This window comes from Astyanax mexicanus, chromosome 4 (genome assembly GCF_023375975.1).
Source record: "Astyanax mexicanus isolate ESR-SI-001 chromosome 4, AstMex3_surface, whole genome shotgun sequence".
NCBI classification, from domain to species: domain Eukaryota; kingdom Metazoa; phylum Chordata; class Actinopteri; order Characiformes; family Acestrorhamphidae; genus Astyanax; species Astyanax mexicanus.
Genome location: NC_064411.1, coordinates 56,814,553 through 56,833,926, shown reverse-complemented (window position 1 = coordinate 56,833,926; position 19,374 = coordinate 56,814,553). Strand labels below are relative to the sequence as shown.

General features: G+C 38.8%; 1 protein-coding gene and 1 long non-coding RNA gene across 3 annotated transcripts in view; one reads left to right on the top strand and one right to left on the bottom strand.

Annotated features, from left to right (window-relative positions):
• Window positions 1-3,366, bottom strand: part of LOC125801723 (uncharacterized) — a 110,832-nt gene extending 107,466 nt beyond the window's left edge. Inside the window, exon 1 of the long non-coding RNA XR_007438899.1 lies at window positions 3,177-3,366. This is a non-coding gene — a long non-coding RNA (uncharacterized LOC125801723). The remainder of the gene's footprint in view (window positions 1-3,176) is intronic.
• Window positions 1-19,374, top strand: part of pbx1a (pre-B-cell leukemia homeobox 1a) — a 137,567-nt gene that overhangs the window by 83,724 nt on the left and 34,469 nt on the right. The window lies entirely within an intron of this gene.

Genomic DNA, 19,374 nt, shown 5'->3' with positions numbered 1-19,374 from the left:
CATAACGTAGAAACAATTGCAATTTTGCAATAGTTTTCGTGCAATTTTGTTTTAGTTTAGTTTTTGCAGGGGCGGGGGTTGCAGATATGTGAGGACAGTAATTAATTAAGGCAAGCAGAAGACGTTTCATACTAAAAAAATATTATTTTTCCTAGATCTTAAAACTTCAAAACTGGTCAAATTGACCTGGGACATAACAGGAGGGTTAAAAAAGAGATAAAGAAAATCAATAGACGAGTTTATGCCTCTATTAAATCAGTGCTGTGATTTTCACCGGGCATTACCTCAGAGACAGACGCTGGTGTCGTCGTATACGGACGCACATGTTCCAGAGCTTCCTGACACCGCGGGCGATCGTCTCGGCGAGGGCGAGTGGCCATATGGTGCGTGTCCTTGTGCCGTAGCTTTAGGGAGACGCTTCCCCAGAGAGAGAGAGGTTATTGTAGTTTGAAATGAATCCCATCCTGTGAAACTTACCACCCTCCCCCACCTCATCCACTGCCCCCCCTACGCCCCCCCCAACCACATTTTCCCTGCTCCATCCACATCCGTGCATTAAAAACGCAGACAAAAGAACCTCTAATCTAACAGGTAGGGCTTCTGAAAGCGCTGTCAGACGGCTGCGGCATCATCAGCCCCCCGCCACCACCGCCGTCTAAATAAATAAATAAATAAATGTAAAAAACACACCCGCCCCGCTTCGCTTGCCGGGGCCCCTTCCCGTCTGCCTCCAGATGTGGTTTAATTTACTGCGACTTGGCTAATTATGGTAATTAAGGATTAATTACTGTTAATTACTTTCGCATAAACTCATCACCAGTCAAAGTGCAGCGCCTTATGAAATGTGCCACGCGTGCAAACACACAGCACGGGGACGCGCTCGGGCCCCCTGTACACGACCGGTCGGCCGTGCAGAGGCCCTCGACACGGCCGCCGACGGACCGGGGCCCTCAATCTTACCCACAATCACCTCGCAGAGCTTCACAGCACCGTAATAATAACACTCAGCCTGGCATCAGCACTGGCATCACCACAGGCATCGGAAAAACCTCAGCTGAAGCAGCTCTACATTATGTACAGGTGATTTGGTGATCTAATACAAAGGCATTGTAGATTAATACTTTAATACTAAACAAACCAATATATATGTACAGGCCAAACGTTTGGACACACCTTCTCTTTTTCAATGCGTTTTCTTTATTTTCATGACTATCAAAACTATGAATGAACTTGTGTGGAGTTTTATACTTAACAATATATATATATATATATATATATATATATATATATATATATATATATATATATATATATATATATATATATATATTCTAGTTTCTTCAAAATATCCCCCCTTTGCTCTGATTACTGCTTTGCACACTCTTGGCATCATTCTCTCAATGAGCTTTAAGAGGTGGCCACCTGAAATGAAAAGTTTTCCAACAGTCTTGAAGGAAGGAAGGAGTTCCCAGAGGTGTTTATTAGCACTTGTTGCTCCTTTGCCTTCTTCACTCTGTGCTCCAGCTCACCCCAAACCCAAAGCTCATCTGGATTGGGTTCAGGTCCGGTGACTGTGGAGGTTCAGCTCATTTTTTGTTAAGTACATAAAAAATTAAACTCCACATGTGTTCATTCATAGTTTTGATGCCTTCAAAAGTTAATCTCAGCAGGTCCTCGTTCTCGTAGAAGGATGACTCGATTTGGGCGGTGGCGGGAGGCAGCGGGTGGCAGGAGGCGATTGCGAGCTCCAGACTCGGCTTGGCGTCCTCGTAAGCGGCGTACGGAGCTCGGTGCATGCGGATTCCCCGAGGAGTCGCATTAACGCACCTTCTCTCGCGCGGTAAACAGGCGCCGTGTGGTCGCGGGCGGCGGGAAAGGAGTTGCTGCTCGGCAGCGGCTCGATTAGATTAGTAAAATTCATCGGGAGCGGAGGGGAAGAAGCAAGCGTGCATAATTAATTCTGACTTTGATCACTGTCGCTGCCTCTCAAAGGGATCATTTCCCATCTCCGGCTCTTTAAGAAGCAAAACATTATGGACGGGCTCTGGGAACACGAGGCTTATCGGTTATTAATCAGGGGCCGTATCGACGAGGACTCTATTGATAACTGGATAATGGCCTCCGCTGCAGGATAGATAATGCAGTTTTTGTCTCTTTGGTTTTTGCTTGGTCATCGTTTCGGGCTGCTCTCGCGCCGGGCTGAATGGGCCGCTCTCATGCCTTCGCGCCTCGTGATTACATCTCTGAAAGATTCTCATGCGAAAGATGAGGCGACGACGCCCGGGGCCGTCCGCCCCGAGCTAATAACCGATAAAAAAACCTTAATAAACCTTCTGTAAACCTTTTAATACGGTGTCAAACTCGGGTCTGTCTCTTTAAAAAAGCTAAAAAAGCGCCGTATTGTCTTTTGTTTTACTGTATCCCCCCCGGAGGAACACTTGTGATGTGTGTGGTCTTATCAACAAAAAAGTATTTCATTTTTACGCGACCGTTTTACGACCTTTCTTTTCCTTTCCTTAAAAGAGTTTAACAGGCTGTTTTTATTACTGCGCTTTTATAAAACTGATAAATTATCTCTGTTCTGATCATCTATTCTGATCTGTGCCTCATTCAGAATTCACTACTTCAGTATTCATCTTCATATTTATGACTTATTTTAATCTAATAGAACTCATTTACATAAAAAACAGGGATTTAATATTTTTAACCCTTAATCTCTGAATGCAATCAAATCCCAACAGCAGTTTGTGTTGGGTATGAATACGGAGTGTATGTATGTCACACTTCAGTTCCTCAATTTCACAACTACAAAACATACAAACTGAAGTACACAGCAGTTCCTGATAATGAAAAATACATACTGGATACTGAATAAATAAAAGTGGTTGCTAAGTATTCATAGCAGTTACTTGATGCATTTAAAAAAAGATAAAAAAACAGGGTTATTCCACCAAATATTGATTATTTCTGAACTCTTAAAACTTTATGAATATGAACTTGTTTTCTTTGCATTATTTGAGGTCTGAAAGTTCTGCATCTTTTTTGTTATTTCAGTCATTTCTCATTTTCTGTAAATAAATGCTCTAAATGAGAATATTTTTATTTGTAATTTGGGAGAAATGTTGTGTGTAGTTTATAGAATAAAACAATAATGTTCATTTTACTCAAACATAAACCTATAAATAGCAAAATCAGAGAAACTGATTCAGAAACTGAAGTGCTCTCTTCATTTTTGCCAGAGCTGTATGTTTGTTTTGTGTTTTTATATCGCTAATAAAGAAATAAAATTATTGCTGTGTGTTATGGTTCGTATTTGCGCTGTACAGGGTGAATTTGAAGCTCTGTTTTATATCTATAGTTAAAGTGTTGCTGTGGAACAGTGGGGTGCTGAGTTTACCGCGCTATAAGCTCGTACAGAGCGAGCGCAGGAGGAAATAAAGGGTAAAGCCGGCAGTGACTGTGATGGCTGTGAAGGCCCCGGGGCCCCGGGGCCGCTGCGTCGCCTGTTTTAAATAACAAATTCCTTTAATGAAGGCTTTAAGTGGAAGTGCTCAGCTTGAGATGATCTGTCCTGTGGTGCCAGGCCCGCTGCCTGGTGGAACACCGCCCAAACCCTCCCGGGCTTCCTCCTGCCCTGCCACAGCCCGCGCTCCCCGGCACAGAGCCGGCACTCAGCCTGCCTCCGCCAGCGCCGGCCCACGCGCTGCCACGCTAATCACTGTTATTAGCCCGAGCTGCAGGAGATAGCCGCTGCGCTGCCACAGAACCGCGTATACCGACCGGGGGGTATACTGCCTATACAACCCAATCACAGCATCTGAGAATTAAACATGTGATCAATTACAGCCAATAATAACAAAACACTACATCAGCTTTCAGTAATTCATAGTGGATTATGCGTAACTTATTGTACAAACTGATAAATACATAGTGGATTCAGACTAATTCTTTACAGATGCAGATGAATAGTGATGATAGTTATTAAATATTATAGTGTTTTTATAGTAATTCAGTGTAATTCATAGTACATGGCTAAATAATTCATAGTGGACACTAAAACAATAAAGAGTGTAGGTTCATAGTGGATACTGAATAATAATTTGCAGATGAATTGTTTATTGTGTTCAGTGGTTTACAGTGGATAATGAATAGTTTGTTGTAGAGAATGAGTAATTCATAGTGGATTATGCGTAACTCATTGTACAAACTGATAAATACATAGTGGATTCAGACTTATTCTTCACAGATGCAGATGAATTGTGGTGATAGTTATTGAATAGTGTGTTGAAGTAATTCAGTGTAATTCATAGTAGATGGCTAAATAATTCATAGTGGACACTAAAACAATAAAGAGTGTAGGTTCATAGTGGATACAGAATAATAATTTGCAGATGATTAATTGTTTATTGTGTTCAGTGGTTTACAGTGGATAATGAATAATTTGTTGTAGAGAATGAGTAATTCATAGCGGATACAGAGTAAATCCTTGCAGATGCTGGATAGCTATAGTGGATAGTGAATAACTCATAGTGGATACTAAATAATCATTTTCAGGTGTTGAATTGTTAATTGTGTTTAATATATAGTGGATTCTGAATAATCCTGTGCAGCTGGTGAACTGCAGCAGTAATTCATAGTGGACACAAAAATGTTTGGTAGAAGCTGAGTGGTTCATTGTGGATGCTGAGTGATTCATAGTGCATACTGACTACTTCATAGTGGATGCTGAAGTATTCTTTGCAGATGTTGAATAATGAAAGCAATTACTGTTTAATCCATAGTGGATACTGGATAATTCATTGTAATGTAGATGCTGAATAGTTATAGTAGTTATAGAATATTGAATACTTCATGGTGGATAGTGGATAATTAATTGTAGATACTGAATAATTCATAGTGGATGCTGAAAAAAGCATTGTAGATGCTAAGTAATTCAGTTGCTGAATAGTTATAGTAGTTATTGAATATCAAATAATCCATAGTGGATACTGGGTAATTCATTGTAGATGCTGAATAATTCATAGTGGATATTGGGTAATTCATTGTAGATACTGAATAATTCATAGTGGATACTAAAAAAAAACATTGTAGATGCTTAAAAAATGCATAGTAAATCAGATGCTGAATAATATAGTAGTTATTGAATATTGTATAATTCATGGTGGATCCTGGATAGTTCATTGTAGATACTGAATAATAATTCATAGTGGATACTGAAAAAAAATAATCATAAATTGTGATTCTGATTCTCAATAGTTATAGTAGTTATTGAATATTGTATAATTCATGGTGGATCCTGGATAATTCATTGTAGATATTGAATAATCCATAGTGGATGCAGAAAAAATAAACATTGTAGATGCTGAGTAATTCATAGTGGATACTAAAAAAAACATTGTAGATGCTTAAAAAATTCACAAAAATTCATACTGAATAATAATTCATAGTGGATACTGAAAAAAAAATATTCATTAATTGTGATTCTGATTCTCAATAGTTATAGTAGTTATTGAATATTGTATAATTCATGACGGATCCTGGATAATTCAGTGCAGATGCTAAGTGCTTTGTAGATGTAGGGAATTCATAGTGGATACTGAGTAATTTATATTATATGCTGAATAGCTGGATTAGATGTTGAACTATTCTTCAATAATAAGGAAATAATTGTTTTTGTCTTTTGATTTTGTGTTTGTTGATTTATTGATCGCTGATTGGAATTGATAAATCGCCGATCGGAACCCGGCGCAGACCCTCCTCAGCCTGGGTTCTGCGAGCCGCCGGCTGGCCTGGTGAGTGGTGGAGGGGGGGATGGGCACCGACTGTGGCAGCAGAGCCACCAAAGCCCCCTAATGTGACGCCTGTCAGCTCCGCTCCCCCCAGCTGTCAGCGCCGCAACGCGCTGGGGTTCATTCTTTTAATTGACACCTTCCTCTCTCTCTCTCTCTCTCTCTCTCTCTCTTTTTCTCTTTCACTTTCTCTCTCCCTCTCTCCGTGATGCTCCTAACTGCCTCCATGGGGACCAACCTCCCCCTCCCCCCCGTCCTTATCACTGTTCTGGTTCTTGCCCCCCCCCTCTAAGTTACAGTGAACAGTCAAAGCCTTTTTAAAACCACTTGTTTCAGCAGATCCTCTGATTTAACCTTTAGTTATTCATGTTTTTTGTGCTGATTTCAATTTTAAAACCAATTCTAAGCTCTTGTGCTGCATGTCCAGCACTAAAAACTGAAATCTGAACACTATAAAATGTGACCTGCAGCACTCTGCAGTCTTACACAGGGTTTGTTCGGTCATGAAAAACATGGAAAAAGTCATGGAATTTAAAAAAAATAGTTATTACCAGACCTGGATAAGTTTTGGACAAATAAAAAGTGTACAATAAAATTAAATATCAGAACTGCACAAAATAAATAAGGCCAAAAAATTAGATATTTCACTTCTTCTCTGCACACAGATCAGTAACTTTTTTTATTTTAAAGAAAACACATTGAATGAGAAGGTGTGTCCAAACTTTTGGCCTGTACTCTATATCTTAAAAAATTCTATTCATTACATTAAAAAAAATGTATGTTTGATAATAAACATCACTACAAATTCTAATTATAATGGTAATGTAAATTATTTTCAAAAAATGTAAGTAAATCTAGTAAAGCAACTTTAAAAATATAATGAATAACAAAAATAAAATTGGCTCTTTTCTTAAACTTAACTTTAACTTTAAAGTCAGTGTTTTTCTGAAAACAAGTTACAGTGTACAGTCTGAGTGCAGTCCAGCATTATTTTCACAGCCTTTTTAAAACCACTTGTTTCAGCAGATCCTCTGCTTTAACCTTTAGTTAGTGTTACAGATGGAGCGATTCATGTTTTTGGGGCTGATTTTAATTTTAAAACCAATTCTAAGATCTTGGGCTGCATGTCCAGCACTAAAAACTGAAACTAAACACTTTAAAATGTGACCTGCAGCACTTGGTGTTACACAGAGTTTTTACGGTCATGGAAAACGTGGAAAAGTCATGCAATAAAAAAAAAATAGCAGTTTCCAGGCCTTTTGTAAAAATAAAAAGACCCAGAAATTTTTGGAAAAGTCGTAGAAATTTGGTCTAGAAATCTCTGTGTTTCAGTTTGTCGATGGAGAGAATCTATTTTGAGCTACGAAATACATCAATCAGCTCAGAGTTAATTCAGTTATTTAGCCCTAAACAATGGAGCTCTTTTGGGATCTGATACACATTTTATTATTAAAGATTGTGTGTCAGATTAATTTAAGCCTACATTAATCATAATCATAATTTCGATTATAGTTTATTTAGCTGATTTTTGGTTTTATCATCAGTGTCTGCACTGTTTTAAAAATTGTATGGTCATGAAAATGTAAAAATTTGCCTTGAAGGCATGGAAAAGTCATGGAAATATATTGGGTATTGGTTAAAAAGTGTATGAACCCTGGTTACAGTATGTGTGGTTAGTGGTGTTTGTTAGCTCTGCTACTCTCTGCTCTCTGGGCTGAAACATAAAGGTAAAGGTTAGTGTAATTAAAATATTAGTTTTCTTTCCTCTTTCCTCGAGGTGCTTTAGCCCGTTTGGTTGAGAACATCAGACTATCAGACAGTGTAAAGCAGAATTAGCCAGTAGACTTTGTCTGAAGGAGGGATCTGTACCTACTGTCTGTGGCAAGTCAGCAGATGATGATGGTGTAAGTACTTTCCATTAATGACTGAGATTTGTGCTTCTGTCGCAGTTAAGCATGAACTTGCTTATTCGTGTTTTGACATTTAGTGAAACAAAGGTGTGTGGCCAGCAACAGCTTATTTGCATAAAAGTGATAGTGCCCTTAATCAGCTCATTCTGAAAGGGACTAAAACTGGTAAGAATAGAGCTGGAGACTCCGTTCTAACAAGGAATAATATGTCCCTTGAAAAGTTTCTAGTTATCTTTAAATCCCCTGATGGAAAATACGTAGTATATAGTATTTAAAAGGTTATATTTCTACTATATGTGTCTATTTTAAACAAGCAAGATTTCTATATTTGAGGACCCATTTAAACAGGTGAAGAAATATTAAAGGATTCCCTTTTTAACACAGATATGTTTATGAACCCAAAAACAGTGGAGGTAGAGTTTAGAATTTCTTATCCTATGTTTTCACCGCTGTGCTCTAGCTAAGCACACTTTAATACTCTATGAAAACTCAGAGATGTGCGTCTGGACAGGACTAAAATTACCGGAGGACCACGTTCAGAGTTCAGAGAAAAACAGTTGATAATTCAGCCTGAGAAAAACACGTATATGGTCGTTCTGGACAGGAATAAAATCACAGAGAAACCCTGAGAAACTAATTCTGTCCGGAGAGGGCTTTTGTCTCTTTTCACCAATATAAAATATAAGTACAAAATCAGATGAGCATTAATTCTTTATTTTATTTTATTTTACCAGTTGAGAATCACTTAGCTTTAGACTTTATTAATGAAGTTTATTCCCCAGTCTGCAGCAGAGAGGAACAGTTTAGAGTCTGTAAAATGAAAAAGTGGAAAATTAAGAACTTATTGTAATATATACAGTTTTTGAGTTAACTCTTCAAAGCTTTAATGTACAGAAGCAGCAGCATTAATGCAGCTTTATTACCTGAAATTCTGAATGAAATACTGAGATGCTGTAATGATAGATGGAATACGCTGTAATATAAAGGGTTGAGGTGCTGTAGAGTGAACTGAGGGCTGTAGAGCTGCAGTCAGTCTGGCTGGTTGTTTATTGTAAGGGGACGGGCAGCATGTGGTCGTCACATGGCCTCAGATAACAGTTCCCACAGCTCCCAGAGAGACGAGCGGAGACTGGCCTGTCCGACTTATCCTGCCTGGATTAAGGGTCTGCTCGCTCTCAGTGTGTGTGTGTGTGTGTGTGTTATGGCAGGCTGTGCGGATGTAATAAATGACGGTGATGTTATATTAGTGTGTGTCGCTGTCGCCGTCGCTGACTGGAGCAGTGACAGGCCCACCGTGGCACCGACAGGCAGCGAAGGAAGCTCTGTGTGTGTGTGTATAGTGGTGTGTGTTTGTGTCCATTTTTGTACAGTAAAATCCAGAGAAAATCTATAAGACCTGTAATAGTCCTGTTTGGTTTTTGTTTTTACGAAAACTCATTTTAAATTATATACAATTAATTAAAATGATAAAATAAAATCATGATTTTCTACAATCTAATCTCTAGAACCTAAGCTTCTACTAATTATGTGCTGAATTAGCTTTTACTAATTTTACTAAAAAAAAAAAAAACAGCAGATACGTATGCTACAGTTATAACACTGTTATATACTAACACTAATATAATAACACTGTATACTGATCTGGCTCCAGTGTCCAGTGGCTTCTATATGGTATTTTGTGTTTGGCGGTTGCAAAGAGAACAGTACTTGTCTGACTGCATTGTGCCGAGTGTAAAGTTTGGATGAGGGGGGATCATTATCATTAGTCTTATCCTAAAGCTTTAACATTATAAGAGATTTTTGACAGTGTGGGGACAGTTTGGGGACTTGACAAATACAATTTTGGAGTAAATACGTTTTGCAATAAACACACTTCTAAACCTTATGAAAAGCCTTTCCAGAAGAGTGAAATAGTTAAAGTTACAGCTGTAGAGCTATAATATTAAACCATATGAATTATGCATTATGCAGATGAGCGAAAACCTTTTGCAATATGGTGCATTTTGATGAATTCTAGTATGTTTTCTGAATATATAAAGTATCATAAATGGACAGATTTGTGAATACCAGCTAAGTTAAGTCTAAAATAACACGCGTAAATGTGTATTTCCGTTGGCCGAGTGTGTATATGAGTCTGTGCAGATCTTAATGCTTTAACATACCAATTTTCTGAGAAAATGTCATGCTTTCAACTTTTATGAAAACAGTTTGGGGACCTCCAAAAATATGTGATCTCATAAACACACTCGTAAACCTTGTGCAAAGCCTTCCCAAAAGATTTCAAGCTGTTATAGCTGTAAAGGGTCGTCCAACATCATATTAAACCCTATACATTTAGCAGAACTTTTTGCATACATTTGGCAATATGGTGCATTTTGATGAATTCTAGTATGTTTTCTGAATATATAAAGGATTATAAATGGACCGATTGTGAATAGCAGCTGAATTAAGTCTAAAATAACATGCGTAAATGTGTATAATGTGTATTTTCAAGACTAAAGCCTCCTATCATGGAACAGTTTTAGGACCTCCAAAAAATGTGTCTCATGAACACACTCCTAAACCTTGTGGAAAGCCTTCCTAAAAGATTTCAAGCTGTTATAGCTGTAAAGGGTCGTCCAACATCATATTAAACCCTATGAATTATATATATATATATATATTATCATAAATGGACAGATTGTGAATAGCAGCTGAAATAAGTCTAAAATAACATACGTAAATGTGTATTTCCGAGAATAAAGCCTCTTATTATGGCTGATTGTGTATAGTAGCAGTGCTGAACGAGTGTGTGTGAGTGTGAATGAGTGTGTATGAGTGTGTATGAGTGTGTATGAGTGTGTGCAGCTCGGGTTACAGTATTGACTGCAGTTGGATTGGCTCCAGAACCTCCAGTACCGGCTGCCAGGCTCAGTCCAGGAAGACAAACCTTCATCATGGCTGTCAGGGCCATCACAAGCGCCTTGTTTGACCATATATCTTCCTAATTGTGACAGAATACTTCAGCATCATTAATTAAACATTCTTTCATTTAAGGCGCTCTCAGGGAATTGGGGGGGCTAAACTGAAAATACAATAACGCAGTTATAGTTCACTGGCGGTGTTGCTTTAATGCTGTTACTGACAGTGTGTGTTACAGTTAAACAGCTTAGAGTTTTTACTGGCTTAAAAAAACAGTTTTTTCTTAATAAAGACTAAAAACTTGGAACTAGAATAGTTGAACAGCTAAAGTGGTGTTACTAGATGTTTCTACAGATCAATTGTTTGCTTGGGTTATGCTTTGTGGCTGCTACGGTATGGCTAAGCAGTTCGTAACATGCTGTTTCTATACTGTTGCAAATTTATAGTTCATCTGTTGGTTGCAAAGGTCTTGCTGTACTGTATCTGTTGGTTACAAAAAGGCATTGCTATGTGGTTGCTATGGTATTGCTTAGCAGTTCGTAAGGTGTTGCCATGCTGTTTCCACGCTGTTGCAAAGCTACAGAATATCGTTTGGTTGCTAAAGTGTTGCGATAATGTATCTGTTGTTTGCTAGGGTAATGCTATGTGGTTGCTACAGTATTGCTAAGCAGTCCATAAGGTGTTGCCATGCTGTTGCTAAGCTGTTGCAAAGCTATGGTATGTCTATTGGTTGCTAAGCTGTTGCTTTACTGTATCAGTTGATTGCAAAAAAAAGGATTGCTATGTGGCTGCTACAGTATTGCTAAGCAGTCCATAAGGTGTTGCCATGCTGTTTCTACGCTGTTGCAAAGCTATGGTGTATGTGTTGGTTGCTAAGCTGTAGCTAGGTGGTTAGAAAGGTGTTGCTATACTCTATCTGTTGATTGCAAAAAAGCATTGCTATGTGGTTGCTACGGTATTGCGGTACTGGGATTGCAACTTGCTAATCTGTTGCAAAGATATAGTGTATCTGTTGGTTGCTAAGGTATAGCTAGGTGGTTGCAAAGGTGTGTCTATACTGTATCTGGTTGCAAAAAAGCATTGCTATGTGGTTGCTACAGTATTTGTAAGGTGTTGCTATGCAGTTGCTAAGCTGCTGCAAAGCTATAGTATATCCTTTGGTTGCTAAGCTGTAGCTAGGTGGTTGCAAAGGTGTTTCTATACTCTATCTGTTGATTGCAAAAAAGCATTGCTATGTGGTTGCTACAGTATTTCTAAGCAGTTTGTAAGGTGTTGCCTTGCTGTTGCTAAGCTGTTGCAAAGTTATGATATATCTGGGAACTTGGAACAGATTTTAAAGTGTGTTTTTTTAAACGCTAACAGCACATTCCACAGTTGAGTGTTTTTGCTATCGTAACGACGGGAAAAGTACAACCTTGCGCAGCTCAAAACCGGCAAAAGTCATGTATTAATTCTTTTAATTAATCATGGTTGTGTTTTGGATATTACATGAAATCAATCAACCAATCAGTTTGTCATTTGTTCATCATTCCCTTTAAGAGTCAGGTGAGCTCTGACTTTGGTGGATTGCTATTGTAACGGTGCAGCTACCTGGACGTGTCCAACAAACTCTTCTCAGCAGAGGAAACTGAGCTGCTGGTTGACGCTGTGAAGGAGCTCCAGCAGCTCATTTACAAGAACAGCAATGTTACTTTATTTAGTATACTGCATTGACAAGATAGCAATGAACGTCTGACTGTTGACAGTTTTGTCTAGGTTGTATTCAGTCAGTGGAGCTCTTGTGGTTTCTGTTGCTAAAAAATATGTTTACTGTAAAGAAAACAGCAGAAACCTGTACTCTAATTGCACTGACATGCATGTAAAACTTCTTGACTGCTTTGTGCCGAGTGTAAAGTTTGGCTGAGGGGGGATCATTATCATTGTGGTGTAGGCTGGTTTTTCAGGAGTTTTTCAGCCCAGCCCAACTATATGTTGGCGGGGTGTAAGATAGCAATGAGCATCACGACGTGCCTCGTGCAGCGTGTAAGATGTTGTTTTTAATGAAAATGCTTTTAGATATGCATTAGTTTGAGAGTTTGAGTTAAATTGCCCACCCCGGTTTGTAGACGTGTGCGTGTTTATTATTCATTCCAGTTGTATTAAAGCAGTGTAATGTCAGTGACAGGCCAGCCTCCAATCCACAGCTTAATTATAGATGAGCTGAGAGAGAGAAGTGGGATTTGTCTTGTGTCGCTGTTCAATTAAAGCGAGCCGGAGAAGCAGGATTACTTACAATCATACAGGCTTTATTTAGCCAGGCCGGCCACAGCACTGCACCACCGCCATCACCGCCATCACCACCACTGCTCAGCACTGACACTATAACATACAGCTCGATAATTAAACTTACTCTCAGTTATATCTGCACTTTTTCTTAAAAAAAATACATTTTTACAACAAATATTATCAAATTTTTAAGATAAAATATGCAGTGTGACACACTTTCCTCAGTATCGTCAGCCCTGTATCAGGCACTAAGATAGATATAGTCCAAAATATATGTTAAAATGATCTGGATTTTAAATAAACTTTACATTTTAAATCCACACACTGCAAAAACTACAATTTTTGCAACAGGGTTTGTACCGTCATGAAAAACCTAGAAAAATTCAGAAAAACCTGGAAAAGTCATGAAATTTGAAAATAGCAATTTCCAGGCCTGGATTAGTTTTTGGAAAAATAAAAATACCCAAAACGTTTTGGAAAAGTCATTAAAATTTGCTCTTCACTCCATTTATTTCCGTTCAATATGATTCAATATATCTATTCAATATATTGCAATACTGTAATTTACACAATATATTGCAATTGTTTTAATTTATAATTTTTTTTTTTTTTAACTTTTTTTTCATCCACCAACCAGCACTGCTACCCAGTAGTCACGGTACACTCTAGGGCTGCAGCTAATGATTATTTGGGTAGTCGACTAATCTGGCGATTCTTTTTACGATTAGTTGACTAGTCATCGATTTTTTCTGCCATGTCCTTCGTCTCTGCTTGCTGTGGGTGTGGCTGTTGTTTCAAGCTTTCTCTGTCTTCGCTTCACATCGATAGAAACATCTGAACAAGGGATTTAAATGCCTTTCAAATGTCCAGAACAATGTCAGTCGACAATGAACGATATATCAACTAATTGTTGCAGCCCTAGTACACAACACAAAATTAACCACTTCTGACACCAATCTTTACATTTAGACTAATAATTAAATATCGATACTGTAAACTTTTAAAAAATCGATACCGAATATCGCGATACTTCGATATATTGATATTTTCTTACACCCTTATTAAGTCTGAACCCCCTGAAGCCCCTCCCCTCGTTCCTAAACTTTTGACGTGTCGCTCCTTTACCTCGCATGTTTCTCCGTCAGAAAGCAGACAGTTCATTTTAAAATCACACTCGGATCCTCCAGCGTCTAGACGGCAGCGCTTTCACCTCGCTCGCCTCCCGTCTACCTGACGCTCTCCTGCTCCCCGGAGCTGCCACCAGCCTTCAGCTTCAGCGGCGTCTCCCCGCACAGCCCCGATACACTGTCTTCCCCACATCACAGCAGCCTTTGTTCCTCCTAGCGTCTCCTATAGCTCTGTGTTTCTACAGCAGACGAGGAGGAAGAGGAAGAAGAAGAGGAGGAAGAAGATGCACTGATAGCAGCTCTGGAAAACACAGGCTTTTTTACTGCAGCGGTTCTTTACTGTGTTTTCTGTAAAACTGGTAAACTGGAGGAAGCTGTACCGCAAATGCAGCAATGGTTGTAGCAATATACAGAGTATAGGTATAATAAGGGTATATACATGGCGTGGACAGCCACAGCTTATTTGCATAAAAGTGACAGAGCCCTTAAACGTCTTAAACGTTCTGAAAGGAACTAAAACTGGTAATGATAGAGCTGTGAGATCTTTAACTTTAACTTCAATAACATGTTTTGTATAGAACATAGACCTATATTATTCTAATTTGTGTTAAAATAAGTATAATATGTCCCCTTTAAAGTTACGGATATGCATGGGTATTTTAAAGGGCACATTTAGGATGCATTTTGGATTTGGATGCTATTAAGGAAACCTGCAAAGAATCACCCTGGCCCTACCCCTTTGCCATCGACCCTCATCAGAGCCCCGCCCACTAGATCAGTTAAAGAAACACAGAAACATCAGTCTGCTGGTTGAGAACCTCAGACAGTACACAGCAGGATTAGCCAGTGGATTTCGTTTGAGGGAGGAATCTGTACCTACTGTCCGTGTATGTAAGAACTTGCAAATAATGAGTTTTAGGCTTCTATCGCAATTAAGCATGAACTATCTTTTTCGTATTTAGCCATTTAGCACAAGCTAACACTAACCTGTGGTAAACGCTTAGTGTAAACATGGGGCGTGGCCAGCAACAGCTTAATTGCATAAAAGTGACAGAGCCCTTAAATGAAAGGGACTAAAATTGGTAAAAACTTGTGTATTAAGAAGTATATTATATCCCCTTTGTGGATATGGGTTTGGACTGGTGTAAATGGACATCTGTTGGTATAATTGATTATGTGAATGGTAGGGATTGGCTATGGTTGGGTTTGAACAAAAGTGGGTATGGTAATAAGTAGGTATAATAGAGTATAAAAGGATATGGATATATATTCTGTGTATGGAAGAGTTTGGGTAATAATGATTATAGTTTTGGAGGGTTTGAATGGTTATAGGTATGAAAAGATCTTGATTGGTTTGGCATAAAATGCATAGATGGATATGGGTATTTATTGGTAAGTACTGGTATAGATGGGTTTAAGTATGAAAGTATATAGTTATCGTATATTGTATTGTATATTTATTGGTTTAGATGGGTATGCAGGGCTCCTTACTAACTTTTTCACAACTTTTTTGTCTGTTGTTTGTTGTCTTATATATCCTTTTCGCCTGCTTGTACATTGAAATCTGTCCACATCTTAATAGTGCTGTTAGCCAGTAATTTGCACAGTTTTCCTGATTACTGTGGCAAATTTCGTAGCTCCACAGTTGACTGACATGGCGATTCACCAACTTATTCACTAGTTATTTCCTTCAGAGTCTTTTCTTATTAATGCCACACTCTTCCTCTTCCAGCGTTACAAGCAAGCTGATTGGCTCTATATTAAAAAAAGGCGGGACTTCTATCTGTAAACAGACTATATATGTCAAGCAATAGAAAAACCCCACACATATTTTTCAAAAACTGCTTACAGCCAGTTTTACCGCACAGGGAAAGTATGGTTTGGTTTGAATTGATATTGAAGGGTATGTTTAAGTATTGTTCAGTTAAGTACATTAATGACGTGGTGTTGCTATCGTAACGACGGGAAAAGTATTAGTTTTGTGCGGCTCGAAATGCTCAAAAGGTGTATTGTGTGTCACTTGCCATTTCCTTTATAATTTGGAGATTATAGATATATTCTTAAGCATCGTTGCTATGGTTGCTAACGAGGCAGGTGGAAAGTGGACTATTGACAGGGTGTAACATAGCAATGAGCATTAAGACGCGGCTTTTGACGTTGGGCTACAGAGTTATCCACAAAATAACCTCACTTATTCTTTCATTTTTGGTTGAATGCGTTCAAATCCGAAGTGATTAGAACGAAGTACACTTTTTAATACCCTTACGTTCAAAAAATAAACCTTAGATAAGCAGATATTTCTAATTCCTGTGGCTCTATAAAGTGCTGTATATCATGTCGATTTCACCCACAGCTCCTCTTCTGAGAAGACTAACCCCTGACTTGTTTCTGAAAGCAGCTTAAGAAGCGATACGTTGCTGCGTTTGTATTGTAGTTTGCGGCGGAAAGCGAGGAGGAACGTGTAATTATCTCTCTCCAGCAGCCATGTTGGTTCGAGGTTGGGTAATCCGCTACCAAAAGGGAAGCACTTAGGAGCCAGCAGCTGGGGAGGGTGGAATTAAGTCTTGTCTAACGAGAAGTCATGTCTGAAATGCTTCCAAAAGGGAAAACATGTCCATTAGAGACTTCCAAGAAGCGCTGCTCGAGATGCAAGCAGCACACACACACACACACACACACACACACACACCATTTACCCGTGCATGCATTAGCCACTCGTACACACTGGCATGCATATGCATTATGCGTACGTGCATATATGCAATGAGAAAGAATGATAATTTATACATTTCAAATGGTTAATGCAGGTTTTAGTACAGCGGCAGCACTGGGCGAGCAAGCTTCTCTCTCTCTTTCTCTTTCTCTCTGTCACACACACACACACACACACACAGCACAGCACAGCAGAGCACAGAAAACAGCTGGCAGCATTATAGCCTAATCGATTGCCATGCCATTACTGAATCAAAATAAATAAAGTGCATGGCGTCGGTTTGGGGTAATTAAGCCACGGCAAAGTGAATTGTATGATTATCTGTATTTATTGTATTTATTTAATCCATTTCATGCATTTAATTGTGCACTGGAGGATATGGTTGGAAGGAATAAATCATTATTTGCCTCATTAGAGTTCCTCTCCGGATGAACACAGCCCTCTTCTGGGCCGGGCTCGCCGCTCTCGCTGCTCCATGCCAGTCACATTCCGCTTTGGGTCCACGTCTCGGAGAAGAACTGTAGCTAAAGAGGTTCAGTGTGGAACCGGTGGGGCTCATTTTTCTGTAGAAAAAAAGAGAGAGTTTGGTAAAAAAATGGGAACAGCAGTTTAGTTATTGGACCCTTATTAGCTAAATGGCTCTTTATGTTAAATTGTTAATTGTTTTATGTTTAGTTGTTAGCAGATACTCATTGTAAGAGTTGAATTATATAAATAATAAGTAGAGACGGTCGGCTCTGTATTGGTATCGGGTGGTTTTCAGCCAAAATACGTGATCGCAATCGCCCGATTTTTCTCTGATTTATGGTGGAAATTAAGTTAATAAAGCTGATAAAGATTTTAACCTCACTAACAAAAACATACAGCGCTCTACAGTGCATCGTTCAGCCTATTTAGTGAGTAGCAGAGCTATCAAACACCACTAACCAGATAATACCACTCTCTACAGTTTATCTTTCAGCCTATTTAGTTAGTAACAGAGCTAACAAACACCACTAACCGGATAAAACCGCTCTCTACAGTTCATCTTTCATTCCAAACAGTGAGTGGCAAAGCTAACAAACACCACTAACCTGATAATACCACTCTCTACAGTTTATCTTTCAGCCTATTTAGTGAGTAGAAGAGCTAACAAACACCACTAGCCAGATAATACCTCTCTCTACAGTTCATATTTCATTCCAAACAGTGAGTGGCAAAGCTAACAAACACCACTAGCCAGATAATACCTCTCTCTACAGTTCATATTTCATTCCAAACAGTGAGTGGCAAAGCTAACAAACACCACTAACCTGATAATACTGCTCTCTACAGTTCATCTTTCTGCCTATTTAGTGAGTAGAAGAGCTAACAAACACCACTAACCGGATAATACTCGCTAATTGTGAGTGAGATATAAATGTACTAAAAATAAGCCATGTCTTGTTTAACCACTCTAGCAGGCTCTGATAGCACTGAATAAGAGAAAAATAGAACTTCTAAAACTAAAACTACAGCTTCTTTTTTTACTACAGCTTCTTTTTTATTTACAGATTATTTTTTTAAATAATCGATTTTTATAGATTAGTTGTTGCAGCCCTTGAACTGTAGTAACTGAACGATATGTGTTCAATATGGAATTGTTAACACCTGTATTTCTAATTCAGTGTACAGCGTATTTCTGCATAAAATATATAATCCATATCTAACACAACCTGTAGACCCTGATCCAGGTTCGTGGATTTGTGGAGCTGTATGTTCTCAGCGTTTGTAGTTTTTACGGTATTGATAAACACTTCTTTGTGCTGAAATACTTGACTGGGCAGACGGTTGAGATGAGGTTGGAATTGGACAGACGGGTCCAATTTTATATATTTTTTTCATGTTGGAAGAAGTGAAGCGGGATGGGAATTGGCTGAAGCTTGTAATGGACCAAAACTTTGCGAGGCCGGAGACGATAACAGAAGAAAATGATCGGTCCATCGCCCGCACCCACACGGGCACCGGGCACCGTGACGGCTCGCCCAAGGACAGACTGACGAAGCAGGATGCTATTACTGGGCTCTGATTGGTCTCCGGAAAAAGTCTGACCCTCCTGATTGTGACCTGTCGACCTCCAGAACCTTCACTAAAACCGATTGGACTGCAGAGATTGGGAGGAATCTGGGGGGAATTAAAGCCGTAGTGGGGTTTTCTATTAGGGGCTGCACCGATTAGTCGATATAATCGTCAGTGTAGATTATTTAAATTTGTCAACTAATCGTTAATTTGTAAAAGGGCTGGAGACAGAAGAAACTTGGTCTGTGTCTCCAAAAAAGTGCCCAAACACAACAGATTACATATTTATTCACTAAATATCAGCACTCTTCACGTTTAAACAACATGTGGATATTTAAATGCCTTCTAAAGGGGACATGGCAGAAATAAGCGATGACTAATCGACTAATCGAAAAAATGATCATCAGATTATTCGACTACCGAAATAATCATTAGTTGCAGCCCTTAATTCTATACTGCGATATATATTAGTAAATATCGCAATTGGTATAATTGTTGAGTACATCTTCCAATCATTTCTTTATTAGCCACATTAACTTTATTAACAACATACAATACATTATATATAGTTCATCATAAAGGCTGTGTTCAGATTTTTATAAATTCTGATTTGGACCACTTTAATATGTGGT